We start from the raw sequence: 16,289 nt of genomic DNA, 5'->3' as shown, positions 1-16,289 counted from the left end.
TTTCTCTCTCCTCCATCAACATTCCCTCCTCCCATCTCTCGCCTCCTCAACATCTTTTCGTCTTTCTTTATCTACCTCTTTCATCCACCATTCTCTTTTTCCCTCCTCTCCCAATACCCATCCTACTTCTTCCTGCCAATTCTCTTTTCTTCTACAATGACCAAATTCGTTCTTTCCCTATCCCTCCCCACACATGCTTCCATGTCTCCGTTTCCTTTTCACATAACCTGCAAACTATTTTTTCTTTCTTTTCCTAATAACTGTTCCTCATCTTACTCCCTAAACCTAATTATTCTCTCTCTACCCCTTCTTCAAGTAACCCAAAACCTCTTCCCCTTTAACCTATTTATACCATGTTAAATTTTGACTCCTTTATCTTTCCTCATATTTCCTTACTTTATTCTTCCATATTTTTTCTGATCATTTTTTCCAGCCACATTTCCTTTTTTTTTCTTTTTTTATCTCCTTATTCCTATTTTCTTTGAAGATAGAGGTATAAGGATTTCTTTTTTTCCCCTTCCAATTCAATACCAATTCCCAATTTCCTCTTCTTTATTTCCTCCCAATCCACATCCTTACTAAATCATTTCCTTTTCTTTCTCCTAACCTAACCTAACCTTTTCTTGAACTCCCCCATCTACACCTAACCTATCTCAAGTATCTCTCTTCTCCATTCCTTTCCTCTCTTCCCATCCCCATATTTTCACTTCGTAAGAAAGCTTATTACAATTTTAGCTAATGATTTAAGGAATCGATTAACATGCTCAATCTGTCCATTACCCCTGGCGAAGTCACTACTGTCATTACGTGTTTAATATTATTTGAACAAGTCACAAAGTTTTTAGACGAAAACACAGTATCATTAATATTTTCCGGAAAAATAAATTGAACATAATTAGCTAAATAAATTGAATATTATTAACAGGTGCTTAATAATTCCTTCTATAGTGGTAAACTTGCAAGGATAAAGCCACACATATTTCGTGAAAGAGTCTATCATAATCAGAATATACACTATGCAAAACAATTAGGAGAGCGCTTTAAAACTTGCAAAATTGGATGATTTTTAAGAAGCCATGTCTCAGGTTAGAGAGGTCGTAGAACAATGTTCCTGGGCGCATTTTAACGGGTGAAGCCTCGACTTTAAAGCGGGTAAGATAGCATTATTCGTCTCATCCATCTATTTTTCATGTGAGACTTAAAATCAGATCGCGAAAAAACTCTGAAAATTTCTTGAATTTGTAGTTGTCCATGGAAAAAGCAGGGATGGTACCATAAATGCCACCACATTAGCTTTAAAGTGGAAAACCTTCCCTTTAAAATGCCGCAAGGAACATTGCTCTATCATACCTAGAAGCCGAGTTATCGCATTTCAAAGTCACCATTTTGCAAGATTTTTAGCAATACCCCGTCGACATTAGCGTTATTCCAATGTGCAGCACGGGGAAGTTGCTCGGTCGGATTTTACACATCATGTGTATGGTGTATGTGTACGTCAATGTTAAGTGTGTGAGTGATGCGCGCGCGCGCGCGCGCGCGCGTGTGTGTGTGTGTGTATGTCAGCAGAGATAAGGATCTCACGGTTCGTCACTTCCGCGGTAGTTAAAGACTCCAAAGCCTCTCTGCTGTGTGTGTAAGTGTGTATGGGTGTATAGGTAGGTGTGTGTGGATGGGTGTGTGGGAGTGTGTGGAGATGTATGTGTGGGAGCGTGTGTGTGTCTGTGTTAACAGAGATAAGGACCCCACGGTTCGTCACTCCTGCAGTAGTTAACAACACACACACACACACCCTTCCCTCCCCCACACACACACCAGAGAAGATTTGCAGTCGTTAATTACCGCGAGAGTGATGAACTGTGGAGTCCTTATCTTTGCTAACACCAGTGTTGCCAATTTCTGATCGTGCAACACGGGGCGACGGAGAGTGGGGGAAAAAGCGTGATAAGAAACTAGGTGCCTGGGACGGGGTGGGGATGCGCGCGCCGGTGTGCCGCGCACGTGTAAAGACGCCGGCGCGTTGCGTGCGCACCTCCCACCCCCCAAAGCGTGGGAACCCTGCCCCAATCACCCCCCCCCAAACACGGCTCTCTTCCCACTCCCCGCCGCCCCGCGTTGCGCGACCTGAAATTGGCAACACTGGCTGACACACACACATGCACGCACGCACGCACACACACGCACGCACACGCACGTACACGCACGCATGCGCTCACTTAACATTGACACATCATGTGTATGGTGTACACATATACCATACACATGATGTGCAAAATCCGACCGAGCAACCTCCCCGTGGTGCACATTGGATAAGGCGAATGTCGGCGATATTGCTAAAAATCTTGCAAAATGCAGGGGTGACTTTGAAATGCGATAACTCGGCTCCTAGGCATGATAAAGCAATGTTCCGTGCGGCATTTTAAAGGGAAGGTTTCTCACTTTAAGGCTAATGTGATAGCATTTATGGTTCCATCCCTGCTTTTTCCATGGACAACTACAGAGTCAAGAAATTTTCAAAGTTTTTCGCGATCTGATTTTAAGCCTCACATGAAAAACAGTTCGATGAGACAAATAATGCTACCTTACCCACTTTAAAGTCGAGACTTTATCCGTTGAAATGCGCCCAGGAACATTGTTCTATGACCTCTCTAAGCTGAGATATGGCTTCTTAAAAATCATCAAATTTTGCAAATTTTAAAGCGCTCCCCTAATTGTTTTGCGTAGTGTATTTACATACCTCTTTTGTCGTCTCTAGAAGCTCGAAATGATTCACGTGCAAAGTTTGCATGGGCATGGCACTATTTTCTACTATTTTTATTTCGCTTTCCTTTTTAACTGAAGCAATCATACAACTCACAAGGGATACTCACAAAGTGACAAAAGCGTTTGTATATATTTTTGATGTATATATTTTTGATAAATACTCACCGAGACAAATTCAATAATATATATATCATTGCTGCCCAAAATTAGGTCAAAGGTAAAAAATCGAAGGGGTCAATTTTGGTCAAAATTCACTTTTTGTTTGTTTACGCGCGTATAACTTGAGTTAGAGCTAAAACAATGGTATATTTGAATTCTGAAACTGTATCAAATGATACCTAACATGACTATTGTTTTAAATCGAATGATACCTAACATGATTATTGTTTTTCCTAAAAGGCTTTCGTCACTTCATGATACCCCAAAAAATTCTCACGAAGTGAGAAAAGCCTTTTGGAGAAATGTATATATTTTTAAGAAGTACTCATTGAGATAAGAATGTTGCATTGAATGCGGGATGTTCGGAAGCGATGCAACTCGTGCCGTGCATCTCGCGCAAATCCTCATGGATACCCTCCGATCTCCGAGGAAGTAGTACCGAACCTCATACCTGCGAAAACCTCGCGAATATTCTATTCGGACTTCCGTTTGCGCAAGATGCCCGGCACGATTTGCATAGCTTTCGAACATCCCGCATTCAATACAACATTTTTTAATAGAATTGCAACGGTTCGATTTGATAAAGACAGCAGATACACATTTTAAATCCTAATTTGTCGTTAAAAACCGATTTTTTTCAAATTGAGATAACTCAGCGAAAAATTATCGTATCGAGTTCCGCCAAAGCGCATTTTAAAGAGAAAAGTTTGAATTTTGCTCAAGTTATACGCGTGTAAACAGATAAAAAATGAATTTTGACTAAAATTAAACCCCCGATTTTTTATCTTTAATCTTATTTCGAGCGACAATGGTATAACCGTTAAACTTCTCTCTCGGTGAGTACTTTTCAAAAATATATACATTTTCCCAAAAGGCTTTTGTCATTTCGTTAAGTATCCCTTGTTAAATATTTGATAAAATTTTCCATGCATTGTCAAATTTTCAATTTAAGACTGAAGAACTAATTATGACTAAAAATTCCATGAACTATTTTACCAACGTCTACGTACCCCAGAAAAATTTTTCTATCCAGCTGTAGAGTGCCAAAAATAGTATAATTTTTAAGAGCATATTAATATATTCTTTTTGAAAGCATGCACGCACGCATACATAATAAATACAAACACACACTCCAGTGCGCGCGCGTGTGCGTGTGTGCGTGCGCATAAGTGTGCGTACGTGTGCATGCGTATACGTACGTGTGCATGCGTATACGTACGTGTGCATGCGTATACGTGCGTGTGCATGCATGTGTGCGTGCGCGCGCGCGTGTGTGCCTGCATGCGTGTGCGTGTACGCGCATGCGTGCGTGCGTGTGCGCGCGCGTATGTGTGGTGTGCGCGCGCGCAGAGTGGACTATTTTAATATGTCTCACTCCAAATATCTTTTTTTAAAGCCTTTTACAAAAAATGTTTCATGCAAAAGTTGTAAGATATCGGAGGGGGTAGGGGAATTGGTGCTATTAATTTTTTCTTAAAAGGCGATTTTTAAAATTATATAAAGGTCATTTATGTTTTTTTAAATAGAACTATTTTAATTCTTTTATGCAAATTAATTTTTATACAAATTAATTCCTTGCAATATTCACTATATAATGTTATAAGAATAACATGGCCAAAAAGTGAGTACTTTACGAGATATTTTATACTTTAAGTTTAATATAATTTCACATAAACTATGAAATATCTCATAAAATATTTATTTTCCGATAATATCTCAATTCTTTTATGCACAAAATAACGAGAGAGATCGATCAGTGTAAAAAAACACATAATTGCTTGTAAGAAAAAGTACGTAGCTGATAGTTGCAAATTACATACTTTTTCTTACAAACAACTATGTGTTTTCTTTACACTCATTTGATTCCTTTCATTATTTTGTGCATAAAACTATTAAGGTAAGATAATCGGAAAATGAATATTTTACGAGTTATTCCATAGTTTATGCAAGATACTAAGCAACTAAAGTATAAAATATTGCGTAAACTATTAACTTTTTGACTGTCTTACTCTCATAACTTTTTATAATAAATATTGCGAAGAATCGATTTATGCAAAGATAAAGTAATTCCATTTAAAAAAAACATAAATAACTTTTAAATGATCTTGAAAATCGTCTTTAAAAGAAAAAGTCAGTGGCGTCAAATTCTTTTCCCCTCGAAATCGTACAATTTTTGTAGGTAACATTTTTTTGTAAAAGGCTTAGCAAAAAAGATATTACTATGCAGGGTGAGTCTAATAAAAAGTTTACTATGTTCTTCTCGAAAACGGTTAGAGATAAGGAAAAATATACATTATCAAAATTGTAGGGTTTAAAAAGATTTATTTACTGATCTTATTGATGACAGTTGACCTTGGATAGCGTTGCCAAGGTCAGGGCAAAATCATCTTGAATTTTTTAAATGGAACTACCATATTTTTTTTTATATAAATCGATTCCTCCCAATATTCTGCATAAAAAATTATGAAGATATGATTGTCAAAAAGTGAATATTTAGTTTACGAGATATTTTATACTTTAATTTGACATTATTTTACATAAACTTTGAAATATCTCGTAAAATGTTCATTTTCCGATGATCTTAATACTTTTATGCACAAAATAATGAGAGAAATCAACTGATATAAAGAAAACAGATAGTTGCTTTTAAGAAAAAATATGTGTAACTGCTAGTTGTAATTACATATTTTTTTCTTAAAAACAATTATGTGGTTTCTTTAGACCAATCAATTTCTCTCATTATTTTGTGCATAAAAGTATTAAGGTAGGATCATTGAAAAATGAATATTTTAGGAGATAGTTCATAGTTTATGTAAGATTATGTCAAATTAAAGTATAAAATATCTCGTAAACTATTCACTTTTTGACAGTCATACCTTTATAACTTTTTATACAGAATATTGCGATGAATCGATTGAAAAATGCCATTTAAAAAACTTCAAAATTTTTCAAAATGCTTGAAATAATTTATTAATTTGTGTTAGAAAGTGTGCCAAAGACAAAAAATTTTTGCGCATCTTATAAAGATTTAAACAGAATAAAAGATATTAAATTTATTTCAATTTATATTGTTTTACGAAAGCAACTTGAATACTCTATAATCGAATAACATCGAAACTATTCGGATTCGGACATATGTTTATTAACATTTTCAACTTGTTTTCATATGCTAAAGCTGCTGTATCAGTTTTGGCACTAAGTTCAAAGACACTCTGTATATATACACTCCGCAAATTAAGGGATCAAAAAAATTGTCTAAAAAATAGCCAAATTTTAAATAGCTGTAACTTTGTTTCGAAAAATATAGGATAGAAATAATAGAATTTAAATTCTAAAAAAGGGTTTCAAAGATTGAAATCTCTACTTTCGAAAGGTCACAGTTGTTTTTTATTTTCTTCAATTCTGGTATTTTTTATATACACAGGTATTTTTTATATTATTATTGCAGAAAACGACGAACTTAACAAAATGGAAAAGTTTCTTCTCACTTTGTAGACGTGTCGCATGCATAAAAAATTTGAAAACATTTTTTTACTTTTTTACGTGGTAATTTTGGAAATGATATGCAACTTTACATTTTCTAATTTTTATGTTGAGGTAGTTAAAAAATTATGTTAGAAAGTGGAGAAAAGATTTTTCTGCCACAAATTTTACTTTTTTCGGATAGTTTTCGGGGGTTTTTAAGAGTGTGCTAAAGCCATCTGAAGTGCTGTTTAATCGAAATATCTTTTCATTAAAAAATGGCATCTAAGAAATTTTAGCGTGTGTTTTCTCGCCTCTGATGTCACGATTTCGACATGGTCGGAAAGGAGCCAGGAGCCTTAAAGCAAATCAAGTTCTTTTAACATATTATACGCATCAATCATTTTAAACGTACGGATCACTATAAAGAAATTATCACAGCAATTCTGTGATTTTTTGTCAAGTTTGTGGTACTAAGAGACACAAAAATTTCAGTCGATAAAATTTTTTTAATCAGCTTGCGTAATTTTTTTCGAAGTTTAAACAAAATAGAGAAAACATACGATTTTTTTCAATATTTCATCTATTTGTAAAAAAGTTCAGGAGTTGAAAAAACATTCGGCCACTATATCATACTATAGAGCAAAAATTCAGCTTTAAGAATCCAGTTTTAAAATTGCTGTACGATTATTTTTAATGGAGTTATGAACGATCAAAGTGAAAATGATCAGTTTCTCTTCAATTCTCGATAACTTGATAAGGAAAAATCAAAATTTAAATTTAAAAAAACGATTTTGCAGGGAAAACTTCAGACTTTAACGTAAAAAAGTAAAAAAATGTTTTCAAATCTTTTTGTGCATGCGACACGTCTACAAAGTGAGAAGAAAATGTTCTATTTCGTTAAATTCGTGGTTTTCTGTATATAAAAAATACCAGAATTGAAGAAAATAAAAAACAGCTATGACCTTTCGAAAGTAGAAATTTTAAGTTTTGAAATCCTTTTTTAGAATTTAAATTCTCATTTTTTGAAACAAAGTTACAGCTATTTAAAATTTGCCTATTTTTTAGACAATTTTTTTTTATCCTCTAATTAATTTGCGAAATGTGTATGTATGCAGGGTGCTTAATTTTAATCTCCCCAGCCAAATATTTAAATGGAAAGCCATATTTTTAATCAACTATTATTATAGCGGATAAAAAGACGAACAACCTATGATACTTTGACCGCGGGATAGCATTTGAATAACAAAATCTAGAAAAATAAGAAGCGCAAGAAATGAGTAATAAAAGTAATAATCTTTTAAATGAATGTTATTTAAATTAATTTTATTTAATATGGTGCTCAAAGTGTTGCCCATTTATCTCATGACACTTTTCAATACGCTCTCTAAAAGATATGCAAATGCTTTGCAAATTTGTCTGTTGATGTCTCGACAAGCGTTGATAATGCGATATTTCATATCTTCAAGAATTGGTACATCTCGATACACTATTTGTTCTAATGTGCTCCAAAGAAGAATCTAATCCAATGGTGTTGAATCGGAGGTACAAAGAGGCCAAGCTATTGGACCATTTCTACCAATCTACCAATTTGGAAACATGTTATTTAAGTTTTTTCGACAATCTATAAATTAATATCATATCTGTTTTTTTCATATTAGATAACATCATTGTAATTGCAGATAATGATTATTTAGATTCTAGACAGTTTCAGGTGCAATTAATGTATACTTCGAAATGGAATACTTAACTGATCGAAATGTTGATGAACACAAAGGAACAAAATGTATCCTTCTCTAAAAAAAGGCATGTTAACTGAGTGAATTCAATTTGTATCGAAGTTTTCAGGCCTCTTTATCTGATTAGTTGTCTCGTTCGTGTGACTTGCTTCACTCGCGTCATTTAACAATTTGACAATTATATGTCAAAAAATTAAATTAAAGAAAATAGAGTTAAACGAATATAGAAAAAACGAAGATGATAAACGAAGATAGAAAAAAAGGGAAAAGGAAAGATGAATACATAGAGAGAAAGGTAAAGGGTAAAGGAAAAGACTGAAGGAAAAAAGAGAAGAAGGAATATAAAAGAGTAAAAAGATTTTTATTAAATTTTTTTAATAATGTTATAAATTTAAATGTTTGAATATTAATACTATTGTTAAAATATATGTATGTATGTATAGTAATATCGTCACATATACATGACTCGAATTGCTATCGATTCAAAATTCTTTTCAGACTAACATCCTGTTAATACTACTGTACTTTTGTTTGTGTTGTCGTTATCATAATAAATTTGTCCCGCTTTCTAACGTAAAATATTATCAACTTAATTAATATTTTTTTATTTACAGTAGACAGTTATCAGCTGATTTCTATAAAAAAATATTAATCGAGGATAAAGTATTACAACATATTATTCACAACATATTGCTATTTTAATTTTTATAACACATTATTATTTTAAAGTTTAATTAGCTCGCTATATTAATATTTTTTAATAATTATATATATATTTTTTTTATTAATATTTTTTTTCGCGATGATAGATCTTGAAAAGCTTTTTCTCGCGTAATATATTCATTTAATTAAGACGTAATATACAAGGTGTCCCTGAATAGCCTGTACAAACTTTGGCAATAAGTTCCAGGGACCTAAATAAGCAGAAAATGTCTCATAAACATGGGGTCGGAAACGCTTGCTTCTGGAGTTACGACGGTTCGAAGTTTTCCTGCAATGGCTGGAGAAATTATCACGTGAAATCGCATAGGAATCTAACGGAGGCCATTTCGAGCATTTGCTATAGCAAGTGTACTGTCCTGTTATGTCCGTGGCAAAACCGAGGAAATAAATAAATACAGTTTGTAACACCTATGTGATTTGACGTGATAATTTCTTCAGCCATTGCAGGAAAACTTCAAACCGTCGTAACTCCAGAAGCAAGCGTTTCCGACCCTATGTTCATGAGACATTTTCTGCTTGTATAGGTCCCTGGAACTTAAACCCAAAGTTTGTACAAACCATTCAGAGACACCCTGTATATATTACATTAAGAATAGAAGTGAGACATCCAAATTAACAATTAAGGTTTCGTAGCGATCTTTAAGAACAATAATTATTTCTTTAATTAAAGACATAAATATATTTCGTCCAATACTTTTCGATGATCTAAATATAATTCGAATTGCGAATGCGCAGTAGAAATGCGTTTTGAGATTTATCATCGCGATATAGTTACGCAATATTTATAAAAAGATTGTTCTCCATGCAATCGCGATCGATATCAGAAAACTAATAAAATTATTAATAAGTTTTTGCAATTAATTTGTAATTACATATATTGTGATAATAGATCTCAAAACGCATTTTTCGCAAAATATATATTCATATAATCAAGTAAGAATTGAAGTGACATAATTATTATTTTAAAATTTAATTACCAAATTAACACTTTATAATATTTTTTGACAGAAATCAGCTGACAAAAGCGTTAATTTGATAATTAAATTTTAACATAATAATATATTATAAAAATTAATATTATAATACATTTTAAATAATATGTTATAATACTTTAAACTCGATTAATATTTTTGACAGTTATCAGCTGATTTCTATCAGAAAATATTAATCGCGGATAAAGTAGTAAAACATATTATTTACAACATATCATTATTTTAATATTTTTAACATATTACTTTAAAATTTAATTAGCAAATTAACGCTTTAATAAGGTGATTTCTGTCAAATAATATTAATAGAAAAAAATATTAAAGGCCCATTGCTCTACGACTTACAGTTTACTTAATTTTCGTGAGAAACGTTCAAAAATAAATTCGAAAATAAAGAAACCTATAAGTTTTAAAACATTTTCTTTGGGCTCATTTTGTAGGATGAAGAGACCTTTAAAACGCGCCCAGGTACGATGCTCTACGATTTATAATTTAATTTTCGCGAAAAACGTTTAAACTTTGAAATAAAAAATTAAAACCTCTATAAGTCCTAGAACATTTTCTTTTGGACTCATTTTATAGGTCTTAAAGAGACCTTTAATACGCGCCCAAGCTTATTGCTCTACGACTTATAGTTTGATTAATTTTCGCGAAAAACTTTCAAAATTGAAATTCGAAAATTAAGAAAACTATAGATCCTAGAACTTGCTTTGATAGTTTCTGTAAAAAATTATTATAATCGAAGATAAGGTATTATAACATATACAACATATAACTATTTTCATATTTTTTACATATTATTAGTTTAAAATTTAATTAGCAAATTTCCGCTTTATTAATATTTTTGACAGAAATCAGCTGATTAAAGCATTAATTTAATATTTATTTTTTATTGTAATAATATGTTATAAAAATTAAAATATGTTTTAAATAATATGTTATAATTCTTTAAACTCGATTAATATTTTTGACAGTTATCAGTTGATTTCTATCAAATAAATATTAATCGCAGATATGCCATTATAACATACTATTTACAACATATTATTCTATTTTAATATTTTTAACATATTATTATTTTAAAATTTAATTAACAAATTAATGCTTTATTAATATTTTTGACATAAATCAGCTGATTAAAGTGTTAATTTGTTAAATAAAATAATAATGTTATAAAAATTAAAATAATATATTTTAAATAATATGTATGTTATAATACTTTAAACTCGATTAATAGTTTTGACAGTTATCAACTGATTTCTATAAAACAAACTTTTTATTATTTTTTTGAAAATATTCTTTTTAATACAAAATCGAAGAATGGCGCGCCCATAGCGCGCGCTTGTGTTCTAGTATGTCAAATTTCATATTGAAATAATAGTAAACAAACTTTGAAAATGTATACGGTTGCGAAAAAACAGTAGTTGTCATGCGGTAGTTGGGCACATTAAAGCACATTAAAGCAAGTTCAGAGAACGTATTGAAAAGTGTCATAAGATAAATGGGCAACACTTTGAGCATATTAAATAAAATTAATTTATTTTATTTGAAAAATTATTATTTTTATTATCTCTTGAGCTTTCTATTTTTCTAGATTTTTTCATTCAAAAGCTGTCCCACGGTTAAAGTGTCATAAGTCGTTTGATTCGTCTTTTATCTTCTATATAATAACTGATTAAAAATATTACTTTTCATTTTAAAAACATGAGAAAATTTTCAAAACTTTTTGGCGCTTCCACCTAAAAAAAACTAAGATTACAAAATTGCAGTCTTATCAAAATAGTTTAATTTTTGTTTTAAACATTTTTGTCTTCATAAATCAATATTTATGCAGATATTTTAGAAGACAATTTCTAGTGACTCACCTCTGTATATACGTATATACGTGAATTTATCGCATATCCTGGTCGTAACACACACACACACACACACACACACACACACACACACACACACACACACACACACACACACACACACAGAGCCAGACAGAGCATATATATATATATGTATATATATATATATATGTATATATATATGTATATATATATGTATATATATATGTATATATATACATACACACATACAAGATGGAGAAAAAGTCCCGGACCCCTGAAATATCTCTAAAGGATCATTTCAATTTTATTTTTTTAAATGGAACCACTATATTTTTTTACATAAATCGATTTCTCGCAATATTCTGCATAAAAAGTTATAAAGGTATGACTGTCAAAAAGTGAATAGTTTACGAAATATTTTATACTGTAATTTGACATAATCTTACATAAATTATGAAATATTTCTTAAAATATTCATTTTCCAATAATCTTACCTTAATACTTTTATGCACAAAATAATGAGAGGAATCAATTGGTGTAAAAAACACTGTTATTTTTAAGAAAAAATATGTAATTTGTATCTATGTTTTCTTATAGTATATATTTTGTGCACAGAATTTATATTTACCATATTCGACAATTAATGCAAAAAATTTAATAAAAAAAATAAAAATAATTTATTAAATAACCCAATATAATAAAATGTTGGGAAAGTAATAAAAAAATATCAAAATAAAAATGTGCTAACTTCTAAAAGAACTGCAATGACAACATTAGGCACGAAATTCAATATGGCAGCAGCTACGTTGACATAATTTAACTAATCAGCGAAATATCACGATCACGTGATCATTGACGCATCTGTGTTAAACTATAGTATACTATAATATATACTATCTCTAAAATTACTTACTTTTTTTAAAGCAACTATGTGTTTCTTTTACACCAATTGATTAATCTCATTATTCTGTGCATAAAAGTATGATTATCGAAAACTAAATATCGTATAAGATATTTTATATTTTATGTTAAAATACTGTAAACTTCAAGTCTTATAACTCAAAATAGTATCTTATGTGGCAAAATAACGAATTACGTCGCGCGTGAAGTTGCCACAAGCCGAAAGCTTATGGTGCATTCGCACGAGTGTGAATGCATCATTAGCTGAGGCGAATGCGGCAACTTTACGCACGACATATTCGTTCTCTTCCGCACATGCCACATACAATATTTTTTATAATACCTGTCGCGAAAGTTTTTTTTTCTTTTTTCGCACTAGTACGATAAAGTAAGGCATACATTGAATCGTTGAGAAATAAGCTACTTTCCGCCAGGGTTTGAAAAAACCCGGGTTTTTTTTTAAAAAGCCCAGCCCAGTGGTTTTTTTTTAAACCGGGTTTTTTGGGGTTTATTGGGTTTTTTGGGTTTTATTGAGTTTTTTGGGGATTTTGGTGGGTTTTTTATTTTTTTTAATTTTATTTCTTATAATTCGCTAATGATTAAGAAAATTGGCTATTTAATTGGCACAATTCCTTATTATGAATTAATTTTTATTTAATTTTTTTTATTTATTAATGTAATAGACTTTCTATTACATTAATAAATAAGAAAAATTAAATAAAAATTAATTAATATTAAATACTTCATTTATAATATTATTAAATTTTTAGCATTTTTGGATGGGTTTTATAAATGGATTTTTAAGTAAGTTTTTTAAAGTGGGTTTAACCCAATAAAACCCACCGGGTTTTATTGGGTTGGGCCCACTTAGTCAAACCCTGCTTTCCGCACGCTAAACAGCAATCGAAAATCGTACTTTTGCGACAGGCATTGTAAAAAGTATTTAATGAGAAATAACTTAATTATAGTGTTTTGGTTAGCTCTCGAGATAAGCTACAAGAATATGTAATAAAAAATTGTGAGTTCTATTTAAAAAATTGTGAGTTCTATTTAAAAAATTGAAGGTGAAAAATCGTAAACTATTTACTTTTTGACCATCCTACCCTTATAATTAACTTTTTATACAAAATATTGTGAGGAATCGATTTATATAAAAAAATATTGTGGTTCCATTTAAATAAATTCTGGATGGTCTTGCCTTATCCTTGGCAACGCCATCCAAGGTCAAAGTGATAAGATTTGTAATAGATATTTTTAAACCCTACAATTTTTATGCAAAACATTTTTTTCAAAATCGTCATTCCTTCAAGTTAATCCGGGGTACTCATCTTTCTGATACACTCTGTATACACACACACACACACACACACACACACACACTACTATTAGAAAAAAATAGAGAACACTTTTCCTATCCTAAAAGTTGTACTACATTCAAACTGCTGAAACTCGATGAAAAATCATCACCAAAAATTAAAAAAGCATTTTAAAACTTGAAATTTCAACTCTAATGTGGAATGAGTTTAAATTTTTAAAAATTTATTTATCTTTCCGTTTTGTGCTTTAAAAAAAGATACATTGTTCTATGTTCTTTTACCACATAAAATTACGTATTTTTCACACTCTGCAGCTCGATAAAAAATTTCTCCTGAAAAATTCTACTAAAGTTTCATAAACATTTTGCCTACAAACTGCTATTTTTAAAATTGTTTTAATTTTCCTACGATTTTTTTGTTTTTGACCGAGTTACACAATTTTGTAACTAAATCTGCATTTTTTAGAACAAAAAAAATAAAAATTTGTTTCTAAAATCATCAACAGCGCGTTAAAGTTGACATTTCAAAATGTTTTTTTCCTTCAATTTTTTGTCTACGATGGTTTTTCGCCGAGTATCGACATTATTTCTAGAAAATACAGATTTAGTTTCAAAATCTGTAACTCGGTTAAAAAAAATCGTAGAAAAATTTTAAAAATAGCGTTTTGTAGGTAAAATGTGTAGTTTATGAAACATGAGAAGAATTGCTCAAGAAAAATTTTTTTATCGAATAATTTAAAGAAGTACATATACATATATATGTATATATATGTACTTTTCTGCATTATTTAAACCAATCACTATAGGAAGATAAAAGGCAAAAAAAGAAACACTTTTTTGTATATTTGAAACATATGCATATATATACATATATATGTATATATACATATACATATATATGTATATATATGTATATGTTTCAAATATACAAAAAAGTGTTTCTTTTTTTGCCTTTTATCTTCCTATAGTGATTGGTTTAAATAATGCAGAAAAGTAAACTTTTTTAATGAAATAACCAACAAGCAAGATAAACATTAAAATATAGCTAAGGCCATAATAGTATATAAATGAAATGTATTTCTAAAGAGCTTTACCGTCGATAGAAGAAAGAACATTTCTTTTGTACATTTGAAAATGATTATCTCGAAACCTAACGACAATCATTTTGATCTCATTTGAAAGATAATTTAATTCTCTACAACTTTTGTTTCGGTACTTTTTGTTAAAAAATACATATTTTCCATGTCTTCGAGTAACCACGCGTTTGTCCTTGCAACGAGTTGTCAATCGCTAAACTAGCGCCAAAATGAATGTTAGAATAAAGGTCAAAAGAGACGGTATCAATTCAAAACACTAATTATTTCTTTTACACTTAAATGCATTTCACTTTGGTAGCAAATGAACTCTTAGTTGCTGCACGCAGACAAAGGAATTCCTTTGCTCACCAAATTACACAATCACACAAGAGACTTGAGAGTTTGCCATTCGACCTGCGACTGACTGACCTTTCCCTTTTTGCCAGTCATTGCTGTTAATTTTGGCATCTGCTTCCGGTGATGCGCGAGATGGAATCTTCTCGAATAATTCGGGTCGAATTCCGCGAATTGGGAATCGATCATTTTCTAATTCGCGCGCGTGTCGATCGATGATTGGGCGCTGTTGGGGCGCTGTTGGTGTCAATCCTTGCTTTAGTCGCGCATGCTAATGCGCGCGCGCAAGGCCTTGCGATCTCACGCGAAGTGTCCTCGGAGCTGTTCGGGAGACGCGCTGTCTTTAAACACGTCATTATACGATGTTTCTCATGATCGTTTTGTACATTCCGCCCGTCTCGGCTAGTGAGACGAAATTGTTATCATACGCCTTGCGTGGGGTCTGTTCTAAAACGAGTTTAAATGTGTTCATTGTGAAGTGATGTATCATCTCGCTATGAGCGCACCCTGGTAGTCGAGCGCAAAATGTCCGTAGGAGTGTGTAGCATAGAATCTGCACTTTCGTGGTTTTGACGCTTGAATGGAGCGTCTGAAAACATCGTAGTGTTTCTACTACGAGTGTAATGGAGTGAATTGTTACATTACATAGAATTGAGTGTAAGTATGTCCGGAGGTACTAGGTAAGTGTCAATATTACTGTGATTCGATGTGCTGCTCCCCTATGCATTGGTTGCTTCGGTTGAGTGTATGGGAAGTAAGACTAGTTTGGTGATCGGGCGTTTTAATTCTGATGTTGCTGTTTTTATCGTTACTACGCGAACGAGGCCGTCGGTGCCAGGATGAACCGCCACGATACGGGCGAGGGGCCACCGAGTGAGGGGAGCGTTTTCGTGGAGGATAATGCAGAGTCTGCCTGGGTGAAATGCTGCTACGTCTTGTTTCCACTTGTCTCTGGTGATCAGTCCTTGAAGGTA

At 31.9% G+C, this 16,289-nt stretch overlaps 1 long non-coding RNA gene across 1 annotated transcript in view; it reads right to left on the bottom strand.

Moving 5' to 3' along the window:
- Positions 1–31: 31 nt before the first annotated feature.
- Positions 32–16,289, bottom strand: part of LOC145946178 (uncharacterized) — a 38,753-nt gene continuing 22,495 nt past the window's right edge. Inside the window, exon 3 of the long non-coding RNA XR_014427015.1 lies at positions 32–8,755. This is a non-coding gene — a long non-coding RNA (uncharacterized LOC145946178). The remainder of the gene's footprint in view (positions 8,756–16,289) is intronic.

The sequence above is a fragment of the Prenolepis imparis genome, unplaced genomic scaffold (assembly GCF_030444845.1).
Source record: "Prenolepis imparis isolate NDT839.2.m4 unplaced genomic scaffold, iyPreImpa1.0 SCAF_15, whole genome shotgun sequence".
Classification (NCBI taxonomy): Eukaryota; Metazoa; Arthropoda; class Insecta; order Hymenoptera; family Formicidae; genus Prenolepis; species Prenolepis imparis.
The sequence above is the reverse complement of the archived record's forward strand: the minus strand, read 5'-3'. Positions and strand labels throughout refer to the sequence as shown.